This window comes from Odocoileus virginianus, chromosome 10, assembly GCF_023699985.2.
Source record: "Odocoileus virginianus isolate 20LAN1187 ecotype Illinois chromosome 10, Ovbor_1.2, whole genome shotgun sequence".
NCBI classification, from domain to species: Eukaryota; Metazoa; Chordata; class Mammalia; order Artiodactyla; family Cervidae; genus Odocoileus; species Odocoileus virginianus.
Window position 1 is genome coordinate 72824784 of NC_069683.1, and position 18084 is coordinate 72842867.

The window sequence follows — 18084 nt, forward strand, 5'->3', positions numbered from 1 at the left end:
CCATCTACAGTGATTTTGGAGACCAGAAAAGTAAAGTCGGCCACTGTTTCCACTGTTTCCCCATCTATTTGCCATGAAGTGATGGGACCAGATGCCATGATCTTAGTTTTCTGAATATTGAGCTTTAAGTCCGCTTTTTCACTCTCCTCTTTCACTTTCATCAAAAGGCTCTTTAGTTCTTCTTTGCTTTCTGCCATAAGGGTGGTGTCACCTGCATATCTGAGGTTATTGATATTTCTCCCGGCAATCTGGATTCCAGCTTGTGCTTCCTCCAGCCCACCGTTTCTCATGATGTACTCTGCATATAAGTTAAATAAGCAGGGTGAGAATATACAGCCTTGACATACTCCTTTTCCTATTTGGAACCAGTCTGTTATTCCATGTCCAGTTCTAACTGTTGCTTCTTGACCTGCATACAGGTTTCTCAAGAGGCAGGTCAGGTGGTCTGGTATTCCCATCTCTTTCAGAATTTTCCACAATTTATTGTGATCCACACAGTCAAAGGCTTTGGCGTAGTCAATAAAGCAGAAATAGATGTTTTTCTGTAACTCTCTTGCTTTTTCGATGATCCAGTAGATGTTGGCAATTTGATCTCTGGTTCCTCTGCCTTTTCTAAAACCAGCTTGAATATCTGGAAGTTCATGGTTCATGCATTGCTGAAGCCTGGCTTGGAGAATTTTAAGCATTACTTTACTAGCATATGAGATGAGTGCAATTGTGTGGTAGTTTGGGCATTCTTTGTCATTACCTTTGTTTGGGATTGGAATGAAAACTGACTTTTTCCAGTCCTGTGGCCACTGCTGAGTTTTCCAAATTTGCTGACATATTGAGTGCCGCACTTTCATAGCATCATCTTTCAGGATGTGAAATAGCTCACCTGGAATTCCATCACCTCTACTAGCTTTGTTTGTAGTGATGCTTCCTAGGGCCTACTTGACTTCACATTCCAGGATGCCTGGCTCTAGGTGAGTGATCACACCATTGTGATTATCTGGGTCGTGAAGATCTTTTTTGTATAGTTCTTCTGTGTATTCTTGCCACCTCTTCTTAGTATCTTCTGCTTCTGTTAGGTCCATACCATTTCTGTCCTTTATTGAGCCCATATTTGCATGAAATGTTCCCTTGGTATCTCAAATTTTCTTGAAGAGATCACTAGTCTTTCCCATTCTATTGTTTTCCTCTATTTCTTTGCATTGATCACTGAGGAAGGCTTTCTTATCTCTCCTTGCTATTCTTTGAAACTCTGCATCCAAATGAGTTTATCTTTCCTTTTCTCCTTTGCTTTTCACTTCTCTTCTTTCAACAGCTATTTGTAAGCCCTCCTCAGACAGCCGTTTTGCTTTTTTGCATTTCTTTTCCATGGGGATGGTCTTGATCTCTGTCTCCTGTACAGTGTCACTAACCTCCGTGTATAGTTCATCAGGCACTGTATCAGATCTAGTCCCTTAAATCTATTTCTCACTTCCATTGTATAGTCATAAGGGACTTGATTTAGGTCATACCTAAATGGTCTAGTGGTTTTCTCCACTTTCTTTAATTTAAGTCTGAATTTGACAATAAGGAGTTCATGATCTGAGCCACACTCTGCTCCAGGTCTTGTTTTTGCTGATTGTATAGAGCTTCTCCATCTTTGGCTGTGAAGAATATAATCAATCTGATTTTGGTGTTGACCATCTGGTGATGTCCATGTGTAGAGTCTTCTCTTGTGTTGTTGGAAGGGGGTGTTTGCTATGACCAGTGCGTTCTCTTGGCAAAACTCTATTAGCCTTTGCCCTGCTTCATTCTGTACTCCAAGGCCAAATTTGCCTGTTACTCCAGGTGTTTCTTGAGTTCCTACTTCTGCATTCCAGTCCCCTATAATGAAAAGGACATCTTTTTTGGGTGTTAGTTCTAAAAGGTCTTGTAGGTCTTCATAGAACCATTCATCTTCAGCTTCTTCAGTGTTACTGATTGGGGCATAGGTTTGGATTACCGTGATATTGAATGGTTTGCCTTGGAAATGAACAGAGATCATTCTGTCGTTTTTGAGATTGCATCCAAGTAATGCATTTCAGACTCTTTTGTTGACCATGATGGCTATTCCATTTTTTTCTAAGGGATTTCTGCCCACAGTAGTAGATATAATGGTCATCTGAGTTAAATTCACCCATTAAGTCCATTTTGGTTCGCTGATTCCTAGAATGTCGACACTCACTCTTGCTATCTCCTGTTTGACCACTTCCAATTTGCCTTGATTTCATGGGCCTAACATTCCAGGTTCCTATGCAATACTGCTCTTTATAGCATCGGACCTTGCTTCTATCAACAGTCACATACACAACCTGTTTTTGCTTTGGGTCCATCCCTTCATTCTTTCTGGAGTTATTTATTATTTAGGGAATGGCAAACCACTTCAGTATTCTTGCCTTGAGAACCCCATGAACAGAATGAACAGTATGCCAGCTGTCAGAGGCTAGAACAAGACTCTTAATAGTACCATAGTTCTGCAGCTGAGGCAGCCGTGATCCAGCACACTTGGTACCGCCAGGGTCCCTGCAATCCAAACAGCCGCACTACCTCCACACCCGGTCCTCACTGGGCAAGTCCTCCAGTGCAGCCTCAGGAGCAAACTCCTGTGGATGTCCCACACGCAGAATAGAGATTGAGAGGGTAACAGGCAGGAATCCAGGGGTCTCCAAATGGGGGAAATAAGCGGCAAGTGTCAGATGTTTTTTCTCTCTCTCTTAAGTGGCAGGAGGTGTTATACCCAAATGCTCCAGGAAACGAACTCACCCAGAAGGACATTGTGGATAGTGGAATGCAGTTTATTACATAGGCAGGTCAGAGACAGAGTTTCCTGTTCAGCCAGGGACCCCGACCAACTTTTGTGAACACCTTATATACCTTAAGTGTACTGCTCAAGTCCACATCCCCAAATTCCTTAAGCCTAGCCTGGAAAATGTTAAAGGGAGATACAATCAGGTTACAGCCATGATTCATAATCAGAAGGGTCAGCTGGTTATACATTGTAACCTACATCAATGGGTGCCATAAAGATTGTGAAGGTGATTGACTGCATAGGGGATTATTACATTATTTCTGGCAAAGGGAAACCTTGGTATGGGATCTGGTGTCTATCAGGCTGGGAGATCTGTTCCACCATAGCTATGTGATCTCCATGGCCTCTAGGCACATAGTCCAAAGTTCACTGGGAATGTAAGATGGACTTTCCTTCCTTTTCAAGATGGAGTCAGCTTGGCCTGTTCCTTGCCTCCTTCAGAGGAAATAAACTACAAGTATTTGACTTTTCCCCTTCTCTATACAAACTTAAAAAGAGGTTTCTTTTAAAATTCTGTGTTGCCATGACAACACCCAGTTCCACCTGAACTTAACTTTTCTCAAACCTTGAGCCAACCAATGTATTTTTCTTAGGAAAATGTTTGTCTTAAGCTATGTTAATGAGCTATGTATTTACTCTAGACTCTGTCTTCAAGTTGGTTCTGCCTAAGACTCAGAACCAACTTTACAAACCAGTATGTTTTATTCATACAAACGTTCTCTTAAGCTATGTTAATAAGACAGTATGTGCTTTGAAACCTGCTTTTCTTTAAGATGTCAATCATTTTATGGCCTGGGACCACTCACCTTGTGCCAATGTTATCTCAAAATGCATGTTGTGGGTGAGGAGCCTGGTGCCATTCTCTGAGTTTTGAGACATTTCCTTTCGCCAGTTAGCAGCCTGCTAGTATCTATATAACATCTGGCTAAAGACTAGCAGGGCAGCACTCTTTCTGCCAGCTTCTGATGTCTATATCAGAAGCTTTCCCTATTTCTTTTATACTTTATAAAACTTTATTACACAAAAGCTCCGAGGGATCAAGCCTCACCACTAGCCCTGGATTGAATTCTTCTACTCCCAGAGGTCAAGAATCCCCGCGTCTTTCACAGCTCAACAACAACCTTTCAAGATAAAAACACAATTGAAATGCAGAGGCAATGGGGCTAAGGAGGAGGAGAAAATGCCTTCCCACCAATTGTATAAGCTGCAGATTAAATCCACAAACTTGACTAGGCAGACTTTGTGTCTATGGAGTATATGAAAGAACAATGAGAGTTCCTACAAAAGGAAATGCACTAATTCTGGCAACTGTGGACGCTGGGGGCAAGAACACCCATCCACAGGACAAGATTAGAGTCTGCACTCTTCCCACGGTAGGTCCAGAGAGCACGCCGTGTCGGAGGGAACCCTAAAGAGACGCAGGTGGCCTGTGACAGTGAGGGAAAGGACGCTGACAGCTGAGACCTGAGAGAAATATGTGTCGTTCTTTTACTTTGATTTGTTCTATTATTGGTTCTGGATTCTTTTTCTTCTCCCCCTGCTGCTGTAGTTGTTGATTTTATTATTCCTATTAACTCTACTTAGTCTTTCGAGAACTTCTTTTTAATCACACTTTTTATTTCCTTCATGTGCTTGTGAGAGAGCTGATTCTTAGGTAGGTTGATGAGAAGTCCAGGGCACTCAAGGAGAAAGGGGTCCAGGGCTCTCAAGGAGGAAGAAAGGACAAACATTTTTTCTACATTACTTTGTCTTAGTCACATAAGATGTTTATTCTTAAACTCTGAGTTGTTGTGACAACTTTAAGACTAACTTTCCTTAAGCTCAGAGCTAATGATTACACAACAAAACAACTCATCTTGTCTAAGGAATTGATTGTTTTTCCTTAAGCTCTGTACTAATGATTATATAAGAACAATGTATCTTGAGGATATGTTTCTCCTTCTTAACAAGAACCTTCTGACTAATCTTGATGATCTTGCTATCTTAAGATGTATGTATGTTGTGGATCTGGTAAGACATTTCTATAGCTAGTTCTAATCTTGTTAATTTAAGCTGTATGTTGTGGGAGTTCAGTTTAGTTCAGTAGTCAATCATTTGTGACTCTTTGCAACACAATGGACTACACCATGCCCGGTTTCCCTGTCCATCACCAACTCCTGGAGCTTGTTCAAACTCATGTCCATCGAGTTGGTGATGCCATCCAACCATCTCATCCTCTGTCATCCCCTTCTCTTCTTGCCTTCAATATTTCCCAGCATCACAGTCTTTTTCAGTAAGTCAATTCTTCACATCAGGTGGCCAAAGTATTGAAGTTTCAGCTTCAGCATCAGTCCTTCCAGTGAATATTCAGGACTGATTTCCTTTAGAATGGACTGGTTGGATCTCCTTGAAGTCCAGAGGACTCTCAAGAGTCTTCTCCAAAAACACAGTTCCAAAGCATCAATTCTTCGGTACTCAGCTTTCTTTATCATCCAACTCTCACATCCATACATGACTGCTGGAAAAGTCATAGCTTTGACTAGACAGAACTTTGTTGGCAAAGTAATGTCTCTGCTTTTTAATATCCTGTCTAGGTTCATCACAGCTTTTCTTCCAAGGAGCAAGTGTTTTTAATCTCATAACTGCAGTCACCATCTGCAGTGATTTTGGAGTGCAAAAAAATAAAGTCTCTCACTGGTTTCCATTGTTTCCCCATCTATTTTCCATGAAGTGATGGGACCAGATGCCATGATCTTAGTTTTCTGTATGTTGAGTTTTAAGCCAACTTTTTCACCCTCCTCTTTTGCTTTCATCAAGAGGCTCTTTAGTTCCTCTTCACTTTCTGCCATAAGGGTGGTGTCATCTGTGTACTGACATCATTGATATTTCTCCCAGCAATCTTGATTCGCACTTGTACTTCATCCAGCCTGGCATTTCGCATGATGTACTCTGCATAGAAATTAAATAAGCAGGGTGACAATATACAGCCTTGATATACTCCTTTCCCCATTTGGAACCAGTCTGTTGTTCCATGGCTCATGTGGGTGTCGCCCCCTGGCCACCATTAGCCTGTGACATCCTTGGGTGGAGCAATGCCCTCAGTCCCTGAGAAGGGGGAAAGCTGGGTGCAGCGGGTTGTGCATGTGAGGGCCTTGGGGGCCACCGGTATGCAGCGGGAGAGCATTCTCCCAGGCCATCTGTGACTCTGGGTGTAGGCAGCGGTGGGCACAACCAGTTCTCACTGTTACTTCTTGACCTGCATACAGCTTTCTCAGAAGGCAGGTAAAGTGGTCTGATATTCCCATCTCTTGAAGAGTTTTCCACAGTTTGTTAAGATCCATGCAGTCAAAGGCTTTGGTGTAGTCAATAAAGGAGAAGTAGAAGTTTTTCTGGAACTCTCTAGCTTTTTCTGTGATCAGGTAGATGTTGGCAATTTGATCTCTGGTTCCTCTGCCTTTTCTAAATCCAGCTTCCAGTTCATGTACTGTTGAAGCCTGACTTGGGAAATTTTTGAGCTTTACTTTGCTAGTGTGTGAGATGAATGCAATTGTGCAGTAGTTTGAACAGTCTTTGGCACTGCCTTTCTTAAGGCCTGGAATGAAAACTGACCTTTTCCAGTCCTGTGGCCACTGCTGACTTTTCCAAATTTGCTGGCATATTGAGAAGAAGCACTTTCACAGCATTATCTTTTAGGATTTGAAATAGCTCAACTGGAATTTCATCACATCTACTAGCTTTATTCATAGTGATGCTTCTTGAGGCCCACTTGACTTTGCATTTTGGGATGTCTGGCTCTAGGTAGTGATCACATCATTGTGGTTATCTGGTTCATGATATTTTTTTGTATAGTTCTGTGTATTCTTGTCACCATTTTTTTAACATCTTCTGCTTCTGTTAAGTCCTTTATTGTGCCCATCTTTGCATGAAATATTCCCTTTGTGTCTCTGATTTTCCTGAAGCGATCTCTAGTCTTTCTCATTCTATTGTTTTCCTCTATTTCTTTGCATTGATCACTGAGGAAGGCTTTCTTATCTCTCCTTGCTATTCTTTGGAACTCTGCATTCAGATGGGTATATCTTTCCTTTTCTTCTTTGCTTTTCGCTTCTCTTCTTCTCTCAGCTATTTGTAAGTCCTCCTCAGACAGCCATTTTGCTTTTTTGCATTTCTTTTTCTTGGCGATGGTCTTGCTCCCTGTCTCCTGTACAGTGTCATGAACCTCCGTCCACAGTTCTTCACGCACTCTGTCTATCAGATCTAGTCCCTTGAATCTATTTGCCACTTCCACTATTGGAGTGGGTATGTTAAAAATATATAAAGCCTTGACCATACTAGCGTACAGGACACTCTCCATCCGCCTTCTATGTCAGAAGCTTTCTCTGTCCTTTTTCAGTGTGATAAAACTTCTGAGTTTTATTACACAAAAGCTCTGAGTGATTAAGCCTGGTGCTCAATCCCCAAACTGAATCTTCTTCTTCAGAGATCACAAATCCAACATCCTTCACCACAAGATGTCACTTCTACCTCTACATTGGCCTTTCGTGCTTCTGTGGGGATTTTCTTTTTCTTTTTTCAAATTAAAACAAAAATATTTTTTTTGATTTGTTATTTTCATTACTGTTCTTTTCCTGCTGTAGTTATTCTTTAATATATATAAATCTTTTAAATATAATTCTATTTAACTTTGATTTTCTACTTTTCCTTTCTTTCATTGCCTTTCTTTCTTTTTTTCACCATGTTTGTCAGTTTTGTGGGCTTTTTTTTTTTTTTCTTTATTCCCCAGTTGGCACTCTGCTTTGGCTTTGTTTTCCAGTTTGTGTTTTAGTTAGTTTCGTTTTATTTCCTAAATATCATTTTCAGTATTCTTTGCTTGCCAGATCACTCTCTTGTACTTTTTCTTTGTACTGTTTTGGTTTTGTTTGTGTGTGTGTATGTGAATTCCATTACTTTTTGTTATTTTTCTGATTTTGTATTTACCATTTGCCTGGGGTTCATCTTTTGTTTCTTGTTTTTGTATGTTTATTTTAACCCCCTTTAATGCCATAAAAAATGACTTGTAGAATCACAGTTCTCCAGCCAGAGCTCAGCCCTGAGTCTTTGGATTGGATCCAGGACCCAAGACCCTAGACTGACAGAGAAGTCCTAACCCTAGGGAGTATTAATCAGTCAGAACTCCCATGAAGGCCTCCACAAATATACAAGACCCAGCATCACCCAATTGCTGGGAGCAGACAGTGTAAGATGCCTCACATAAAAGAGGAGCAAGACAAAACCACAAACCTAATCATCAGCATGCAGTGTTCCCACATACACTTCAAAACATACCACCTCACACAGCCCTGCTTATCAGAGGGGGAAAAAATCACCTTTTCCTACCAGAACACAGGCACAAGTCCCTCCCTTTATGAACTCTACAGAAACCACTGGACCAACCTAACCCACCAAGGGCAGAAACCAAAATGAGGAAGGACTATTACCCTAAAGTCTAGGAAAAGGAGACCTCAAGAACAGTAAGTTAGAAAAAAAATGAAAAGACAGAAAAATATTAAACAAATTAAGGCACAAATTAGAAACTCACAAGGCCAAATAAACAAAGAGGAAATAGGCAAACTACCAAAAAAAAACAAAAACAAAACAAAAAAAAAAAACAGAGTAATGTTAGAAAAGATGATCCAAAACTTTGAAAATAGAGTGGAGAAAATGAAAGAAAAAATTAACATATTTGACAAGGACCTAGAAGAAATAAAGAATAAACAAACAGAAATGAATGACACAACTACTGAAATTAACAATACTTTAGAAGGAATTGATAGCAGAATAACTGAGGCAGATGAAGGATTTAGTGAGCTGGGAGATACAATGGTGGAAATAACTACTGAAGAGCAGAATAAAGGGAAAAAATTGAAAAGAATTCAGGATAGCCTCAGAGACGTGTGAGACAATATTAAATGCACTAACATTCAAATTATAGGGGTACCAGAAGAAGAAGAGAAAAAGAAAAGGTCTGAGAATATTTCTGAAGAGGTATAGTCAAAAAATTCCCCAGTATGGGATAGGAAATAGTCAGTCGAGTCCAAGAAGCACAGAGAGCCCCATAAAGGGCAAACCCAAGGAGAAATATGCTGAGACACATAATAATCAAACAAGCAAAGACTAAACACAAAAAAAGAATACTAAAAGCTGCAAGGGAAAAGCAATAAGTAACATACTAAGGAAACCCCAAAAGATTAACAGCTAATCTTTCAGCAGAAATTCTTCAGGCCAGAAGGGAATGGCAAGATATATTTAAATTACTGAAAGGGAAAAATCTACAGCCAAAATTTCTCTACCTAGCAAGGATCTCTTTCAAAATTGATAGAAAAATCAAAAGGTGTACAGACAAGTAAAAGTTAAGAGAATTTAGTACCACCAAACTAGCTTTACAACAAATGTTAAAGTGACTTCTATAGGCAGGAAACACAAGAGAAGGAAAAGACCTACAAAAATCCAAAGCAATTAAGAAAATGCCATGGACTGTGCCCTCACAGGACACCTGGGAGCCCAAGTGACTTAGACTCCCCTGTGGTATATCAACTGTGAGAGCTCCCCCCACACACCGGTGGCGTTTGTTTACAGTGTCCTTCCCTCTCCACAGTACAACTGAGCAAGTGAGTCCGAATAAGTGACCACTTTCACCCCGTCATGTCAGGTTGGAAATCAGACACTGAAGAGAGACCTACAAGCAGAGGAGGCCAACCTAAGCAAAAGAAAGAAGGGGGAATCGCCCGAGAGGTGGCAGGTGCAACAGATTAAAATCCTGCAGTTAAGCTGAAACTGTGCATTTGAGGGGCACCTGTAGACTTTGAAAACAAGTGCAAGCCAGAACAATGGAATATCTAACACTGGACTGACTCTACACTAACAAGAGCTCCAGAGACATTCCTAGATATATTGGAGGAATTTCGGAGTAGGCAACTCGACTGGAGAAGGAAAACGGAGGAATAACATGAACATTCACCTCACTATTACCATATATATGCCCATGCCTCATTAAAAAATTTTTTAAAAAATTATTTTTAATTTTTAAAAATGTTGTTTCTTTTTTATTCTATTTTTTCCTCTCTTTTTCTCATTTCCTCCCCTCCTCTTTTTCTTTTTTTCCTCAAACTGTTCTAATATGGCTCTTTATTACTCCTTTAACATTTTTTTTATACCCTACTTTTACCTTTCTAAAAACAAAGGAAAAAAGCTTATTTTTTTAATAAGTCTGATATTTTTAAATTTTTGTGCTCTATTTTGTCTTTTTTAACATTGTAATTTTGAGAGTCTAATTTTCTTGTAGGTTTTTAGTTTTTGTTTTTTGATCTATTGTTATTAACTTTGTATCTTTAAGAGGCTAATTTTTAGTACCTGTTTTTACTTAAGGATTTGATTACTGGCTTGATTGTTCTCTTCAGTTTTGACACTCTCTTCTCTCCTCTTGGTCACCTCTTTCTCCTTCCTCCCTCTTCTATTTTCTATATAACTTTGTGAATCTCTTTGGGTATTCCTGGCTGTGAAGAGTTGTTTCATGATTGACCTAGGGGTTTTATATACTGTGCTGTGTGGATGGAGATGTCTTGATGCTATTGTAAGAAATTGTGACCAAAACTCAGAGGCAGGGGACTCAACTTCAGAATTTTGGATCATCATAGAGCTCCTGACCACAGGGAACCCTAATAGACAACAGCCCACCCAAGTCTCCATACCTACACTGAATCCAGGCTCCACCCAAGATCCAGCAATTTCCAGTGCCTTTGTTAGCAGACCCCAATTGGCAGGTTCACAACCACCATATTTCCTGCAGTGTCCCAGAACTGAAAATACACATTTGGAACAAAACTTTCCATGAAAGAAGGGGTGTGAACTGGTTGTTCTTTGTTTGGTGAGTGGCCTTATGAACCTGGGTGTTGTAGGAGATGAGCTCTTAGTATTGAGCTCCAAGCACAGTGTGTCTTTAAGAAAAGTTACATGCTTGTGCAAAGAATTGACTGTCATGTAGAGAAGATCGGCACCCAAAGCATCTTCATAGGTGGGTTTGCGAATGAAACATTATAGCTTTCACAGGGTGAGCACAATTGTTTTTGTAAGCAGCCCCCAGTTGGCAAGTTGACAACCAGCACATTTCTCTGCAGTGTCCCAGAAATGAAAATACACAGTTGGAACAAATTGAACTTTCTATAAGGAAGTGGTATGACCAGCTTGTTCTGTGTGTGTTGACTAGCATACCCATATAATACATTATGAACATAGGTGTTCTAGAAGATGAGTTCCTAGTAAGGAGATCCCAGCACAGTGTTTCATTCAGAAGTGTCACTTGCTTGTGCCAACAATTAACTGGTGAGGAGAGAATCAGTACCCAAAGTGTTTTCCTAGGTGGGTTTGAGAGTAAAACATTCTAGCTATCAGAGGGTGAGAACACTGTTTTTGTTAGCAGACCCAATTGGCAGGTTCACACACAGGATATTTCCTTGCAGTGTCTCAGAACTGAAAATACACATTTGGGACAAACTGAACATTTCCATGAAAGAAGTGGTGGGAACTGGTTGTTCTCTGTGTTGAGTGGCATACACATACAACGTAATGTGAACCTAGCTGTTCAAGGAGATGAGCTCCTATTATTGAGATCCATGCACAGTATTTCCTTTAGAAAAGCTACTTGTTTCTATCAAAAATAGAGTGTAATGAAAAAAGAATCAGCACCCCAAATGTTTTCCAGGGTGGGTTTGAGAGTGAAACTTCCTACTATTCAAAGCAGAGAAAACTGTTTTAGCCCTCTGGCCAAAAATGGCCAGTTCAAAACTAGTTTTCCTAAATGGACCCTAGGTGAATGTGAGAATGAAACAGACTACCTTTAAAGGGTGAGCATACTCTTTTTGTCATAAGTCCCCAATTAGCAGGATCACAACTGGCATATTTCCTTGCAGTATCCAGCCCTGAAACTACACACTTGGGACAAACTGAACCTTTGCATGAAGGACAGAAGCTTAGAACAGAAGCTTTCCATGAAGGAAGTGGTGCAAACTGGCTGTTCTCTGTATAGTACTGTCACAACCATACAATGCATTTTGAACCTTGGTTTCTCTAGGTCATAAGATAACACTAAGGAGATCCAAGCACAGTGTTTCTTCAGGAAAGTCAGGAGCTGCTGCCAAAATTGATGGCAGTGAAGAGAGAATCAGCACCCAAAATGTTTTCCAAACATGCAAAGTGCTTTCCTGGTGGGTTTGAGAAAGACACATTCTTACTTTCATAGGATGAGAACAGGGTTTGCTAGCAGACCCCAAATTCCAGGTTCATACCTAGCATGTTTCCTTGCAGTGTCTCAGTAATGAAATTACACACTTGAGTCAATAACCTTTTGATACCACAAGTGGGGTGAACTGGTTGTTCTCTGTGTGTTGAGATGTATTACCATACAAGGCATCATGAGACTCGGTGTTCTAGGAGATGAGCTCTTAGGAAGGAGATCCAAGCACAGTGTTTCTTCAGAAAAGCCACTTGTTGGTGACAAAAACTGACTATAGTAAAGATAGAATCAGCACCCAGTGTTTTCCCAAATGGATTGGAGAGTGGAACAGCCTAGCTTTCATGAGAGCAGTGTTCTTGCCAGCAGAACTCAGATGGCAGGTTCATACTTCCCTGCAGTGTTCCAACCTTGAAAATACAGATTTGGGACAAACTGGACATTTCCACAAGAAAGCAGTTGAACTGACTGTTTTCTGTGTGTGCATGACATAAAAATAAACACATTATAAAAGTTGGTGTTCTATGAGATGAGCTCCTAAGATGGAGATCCAAGCACATTGTGTTCTTTAATAGTGTCACTTCCTTGCACCAATTGACTGTAGTGAAGAGACAATCAGCACCCAAGCTGTTTTCCTAGGTGGCTTCGAGAATGAAACATTCTAGCTTTCAAAAGAAGAGAAAACTATTTTTGCCCACTGAATGTAAATGGCCAATCCACACCCAGCATATATCTCTGCTGTGTCTCAGCACTAGAAATGCACAGTTAGGACAAACCAAAACTTTGCATTTAAAAAATTGTGTGAACTCTTCTCTACATGGAAAGTGGCAAACCCATATGACACGGTATGAACCTAGGTGTTGTATAAACAGAGCTCTTAGTAAGGTGAGTTAGGCAGGTTTTCCTTCAGAAAAGTAACTTGGTTGCACTAAAAATTGACAGTAGTGAAGTGAGAATCAAACTGCTTTTGTAAGTGGCTTCAGAGTGAAACATTCTGGGCTTTACAAGGTGAGCACAGGAATCCACAACTGGCAAGTTCACACCCAGCATATTTCCTTGCTGCTGCTGCTGCTAAGTCGCTTCAGTCGTGTCCAACTCTCTGCAACCCCAGAGATGGCAGCCCACCAGGCCCCTCTGTCCATGGGATTTTCCAGGCAAGAGTACTGGAGTGGGTTGCCATTGCCTTCTCAGTATTTCCTTGCAGTGTACCAAAGTTGAAGAACTCACTCTTAACAAACTGAACATTTCCACGAAGGAAGTTGTGTCAGCTGGTTGATCTCTGCGTCGTGAGTGGCCTAGTCCTGGAACACATTATGAACCTATGGGCAGAGCTCCTAGTAAGGAGATCCAAGCACAGTGTTTCTTTAGGAAAGTCTCAAGCTGGAGACAAAAATTGATGATAGTGAAGAGAGAATCAGCATCCAAAGTGTTTTCCCAAACACCCAAATTGTTTTTCCAGGTGGGTTTGAGAATGACACAGTCTTTCTTTCACAGGATGAGAGCTGAGTTTGTGCTAGCAGATCCCAATTGCCAGGTTCACACCCAGCATGTTTCCTTGGAGTATCTCAACACTGAAAATACACACTTGAGTTAAACAACTTTTCAATGATGAAATTGGGGTGAAGTGGTTTTTCTAAACGTGTTGAGTTGCATAACCAAACAAGGCATTATGAACTGAGATGTTCTATGAGATGAGCTCCTAGTAAGGTGATCCAAGCATGGTGTTTCTTCAGAATAGTTACTTGATAGTGACAAAAACCGACTGGAGTGATGGGAGAATCAGCACCCAGTGTTTTCCTCAGTGGGTTTTGAGAATATCATATTCAAGCTTTCACAGTATTTGAGAAGTGATTTTGATAGCAGACCCCAATTGGTAGGTTCACATCGAGAGTAATTCCCTGCAATATCCCAGAGCTGAAAATGCACACTTGGGTCAAAGCAAAACATTCCATGAAGGAAGTGGTGGTGGTGGTGGAGAGTTCCACTCTCCATGAACCACGGTGGTGGTTCACTGTGTGTAGAGTGGCATAGCATACAAGGCATTATGAGCCTAGGTGTTCTAGGAGATGAGCTCTTAAGAAGGAGATCCAAGGACAGTGTTTCATTCAGAAAACTCACTTGCTTGATCCAAGAACTGACTGTAGTGAACAGAGAATAGGCACCAAAGAGTCTTCCCAGCTTGGTTTGAAAGTGAAACATTTTCGCTTTCATGGGTTGAACACACTGTTTTGGTATCTGTCCCCAGTTGGCAAGCTCACCCTCAGTACATTTCCTTGCAGGGTCCCAGAATTGAGATTACGCACTTGGAACCAACAGAACCTTTCCATGAAGGAAGTGGCGTGATCTGCTTGTTCTCTGTGCAGTGACTGCCATAACCATACAATGCATCTTGATCCCAGGTTGTTCTAGGAGATGAGACCCCAGTCAGGAGATCCAAGCATAGTATTTCTTCAGAAAAGCCACTACTGGCGATAAAAAAAAAATGACTGGAGTGAGGACAGAATCAGCACCCAAGTGTTTTCCTATTTTCCTAGGTGGGTTTGACAGTGATACACTCTATAACTTTCACAGGGTGAGAGCAGTGTTTTTGCCAGCAGAACTCAAATGTCAGGTTCACACCTGTCCTATTTCCCTGCAGTGTCCCAGCCTTGAAAATACACACTTGGGACAAACTGAACCTTTTCATGAAGAAAGTGGTTGACTGGCTGTTCTCTGTGTGCTGTGTGGCAGAAAAATCAATGCATTATGAATGCTGGTGTTCTATGAGGTGAGCACTGAGATGGGGATCCAAGCATATTGTTTCCTTTAGTAGTGTCACTTCCTTGCATCAATTGACTGTAGTGAAGAGAAAGTCTTCACCCAAGGTGTTTTCCTAGCTGGCTTTGAGAGGGAAACATTCTAGCTTTCAAAGGGTGAGAAAAATGGTTTTGCCCACTGAACATAAATAGCTGATACACACCAAGCATGTTTCTCTGCTGTTTCCTAGCACTAGAAATGCACAGTTGGGGCAAACCAAACCTTTCCATGTAGAAAGATGTGTGCACTGTTCTCTGGGGGGTGAGTGGCAAGCCCATATGACACAGTGTGAACCTAGGTGTTCGGTAAGCAGAGCTCTTAGGAAGGAGACTCAGGCACAGGTTTTCCTTCAGAAAAGTAACTTGCTTGCCTTAAAAATGGATGGTAGTGAAGTGAAAATCAGAACTAAAAGTGTCTTTGTAGGTGGCTCCAGAGTGAATCATCCTAGGATTTAAAGGGTAAGCAAACTGTTTGGCCAGCAGTTCACAACTGGCAAGTTCACACCCAGCATATTACCTGACATTGTACCAGAGTTGGAAGTATTTACTCAGAACTAACTAAAACATTTCCACGAAGGAAGTAGTGTGAACTGGCTGATCTCTGTGTCATCAGTGGCATAGCCCTAGAATATTCTATGAACCTTGGTGTTCTATGGGACGAGGTCCTAGTAAAGAGATCCATACAGAGTGTTTCTTCAGAAAAGTCATGAACTAGCGACCAAAATTGATGGTAGTGAAAGTGTTTATTCAAATGCTGAAAACTTTTTCTCAGGTGGATTTGAGAATGACACATTCTTGCTTTCACAGGATGAGAGCAGTTTTGGCTAGTAGACCCCCATTGTCATGTTCACACCCATCATGTTTCCTTACAGTCTCTCAGCACTGAAAATACACACTTGAGTCAAACAACCTTTTGATGATGGAAATGGGGTGAACTGATTGTTCTCTGTGTGTTAAGTTGCGTAACCAAACAAGCCATTATGAACCTAGGTGTTCTATGAGACAAGTTCCTAGTAAGGTGTTTCTTCAGAATAGTCTCTTGATAGTGGCAAAAAATCGACCAGAGTGAAGGGAGAATCGGCACTCAAAGTGTTTTCCTCGGTGGGTTTTTAAAATGTCACATTCGTTTTCACTGTATTTAAGCAGTGTTTTTGCCAGCAGACTCCAATTGGCAGGTTCACACCAAGAATAAATCCAAGCAATGTCCCAGCACTGAAAACAGACACTTGGGTCAAACCCAATCTTTCCATGAAGGAAGTGGTGTGAAATGGTTGTTCGCTGAGTATTTAGTGGCATAACCATACAAGGTGTTCTATGAGCAGAGCTTGTAGTAAGGAGACACAGGCACAGTTTTTCCTTCAGCAACTTAACTTGCTTGCAGTAAAAATTGACAGTAGTGAAGTGAAAATCAGCACCCAAAGTGTTTTTTTAAGTTTCTCACTTCAAGGTGAAACCTTCTAGGATTTATAGTGTAAGCACACTATTTTGCTAGCAGTCCACAACTGGCAAGTACACTATTTTGCCAGCAGTCCACAATGGCAAGTACACACCCAGCCTGTTTCCTGAGAGTGTCCCAGAGTTTGAATTACTCACTCTGAACAAACTGAACCTTTCCAAGAGGGAAGTGGTGTGAAGTGATTGATCTCTGTGTCATGAGTGGCATATGCCTACAACGCATTATGAACCTAGGTGTTCTACATGCAGACCTCCTAGTAAGGAGATCCAAGTAGTGTTTCTTCAGAAAAGGCATGCACTGGCCAGAAAAATTGATGGTTGTGAAGAGAGAATCAGCACCCAAAGTGTTTTTCTCAAACACCCAAAATGTTTTCCTCAGTGGGTTTGAGAATGACACATCTTGCTTTCACAGGATGAGAGCAGAGTTTTTGCTAGCAAACCCCAATTGCCAGGTTCACATCCAGCATGTTTCCTTGCAAGTGTCACAGCACTGAGAATATACACTTGAGTCAAACAACCTTTCAATATGGAAGTGGGGTATACTGGCTGATCTCTGTGTGATAAGCTTCCTAACCATATACTAGGCATTATGAACCTGGGTCTTCTATGAGAAGGCCTCATATTAAAGCAACCCAAGCATGGTATTTATTCATAGGAGTCACTTGGTAGTGATGAAAAATTGACTTGAATGAAGGGAGAATCAGCACCCAAAGTGTATTCATCAGTGGGTTTTGAGAATGTAACACGAGCTTTCACAGTATTTGATCAGTGCTTTTGCTAGCAGACCCCATTTGGCAGGTTCACACAGAATAAATCCCTGCAATGTCCCAACTCGGAAAATATACACTTGGATCAAATAAAAACTTTCCACAAATGAACTGGTGTGAACTGGCTTTTCACTGGATGTTTAGTGGCATAACCATACAAGGTGTTCTATAAGCAGAGCTTATAATACGGAGATGCAGGCAGTTTTTCCTCACCAAAGTAACTTGCATGCACTAAATTTGATGATAGTGAAGTGACAGTCAGCACCTAGTGTTTTTGTAAGTGGACTCAGGGTGAAACCTTCTATTATTTATAGGGTGAGCACACTGTTTTGCCAGCAGTCCACTACTGGCAAGTTTATACCCATCATATTTCCTGAAAGTGTCCCAGAGTTGAAAGGACTCACTTGGAACAAACTGAACATTTCCACAAAGGAAGTGGTATCAACTGATTGTTCTCTGTGCAGTGACAGCCTTAACCATACAACGCACTTTGAATCTAGCTTGTTCTTGGTGATGAGAATTCAGTAAGGAGATCCAAGCAGTGTTTCTTCAGAAAAGCAACTTGCAGGTGATAAAAATTGACTGTAGTGGAGATTAAGTCAGCATCCAAAGTGTTTTCCTAGGTGGTTTTGACAATGAAACAGTCCAGCATTCACAGTGTGACAGCAGTGTTTTGGCCAGCAGAACTCAAATAGCAGGTTCACACCTATCATACTTCCCAACAATGTCTCAGCCTTGAAAATACAAACTTTGGACAAACTGAACCTTTCTATGAAAGAAGCAGTCGAACTGATGTTCTCTGTGTTGGGCATGGCAGAAAAATAAAGGCATTATGAACGTCAGAGTTCTATGAGATGAATTCCTATCATGGAGATCGAAGTGCATTGTGTCCTTTAGTAGTGTCACCTCCTTGCATTAACTGCCTGCACTGAAGAGAAAGTCAGCACCCAAGCTCCTTCCCCAGGGGGATTTGACAGTGAAACACTATTAGCTTGCAAAGGGTGATAA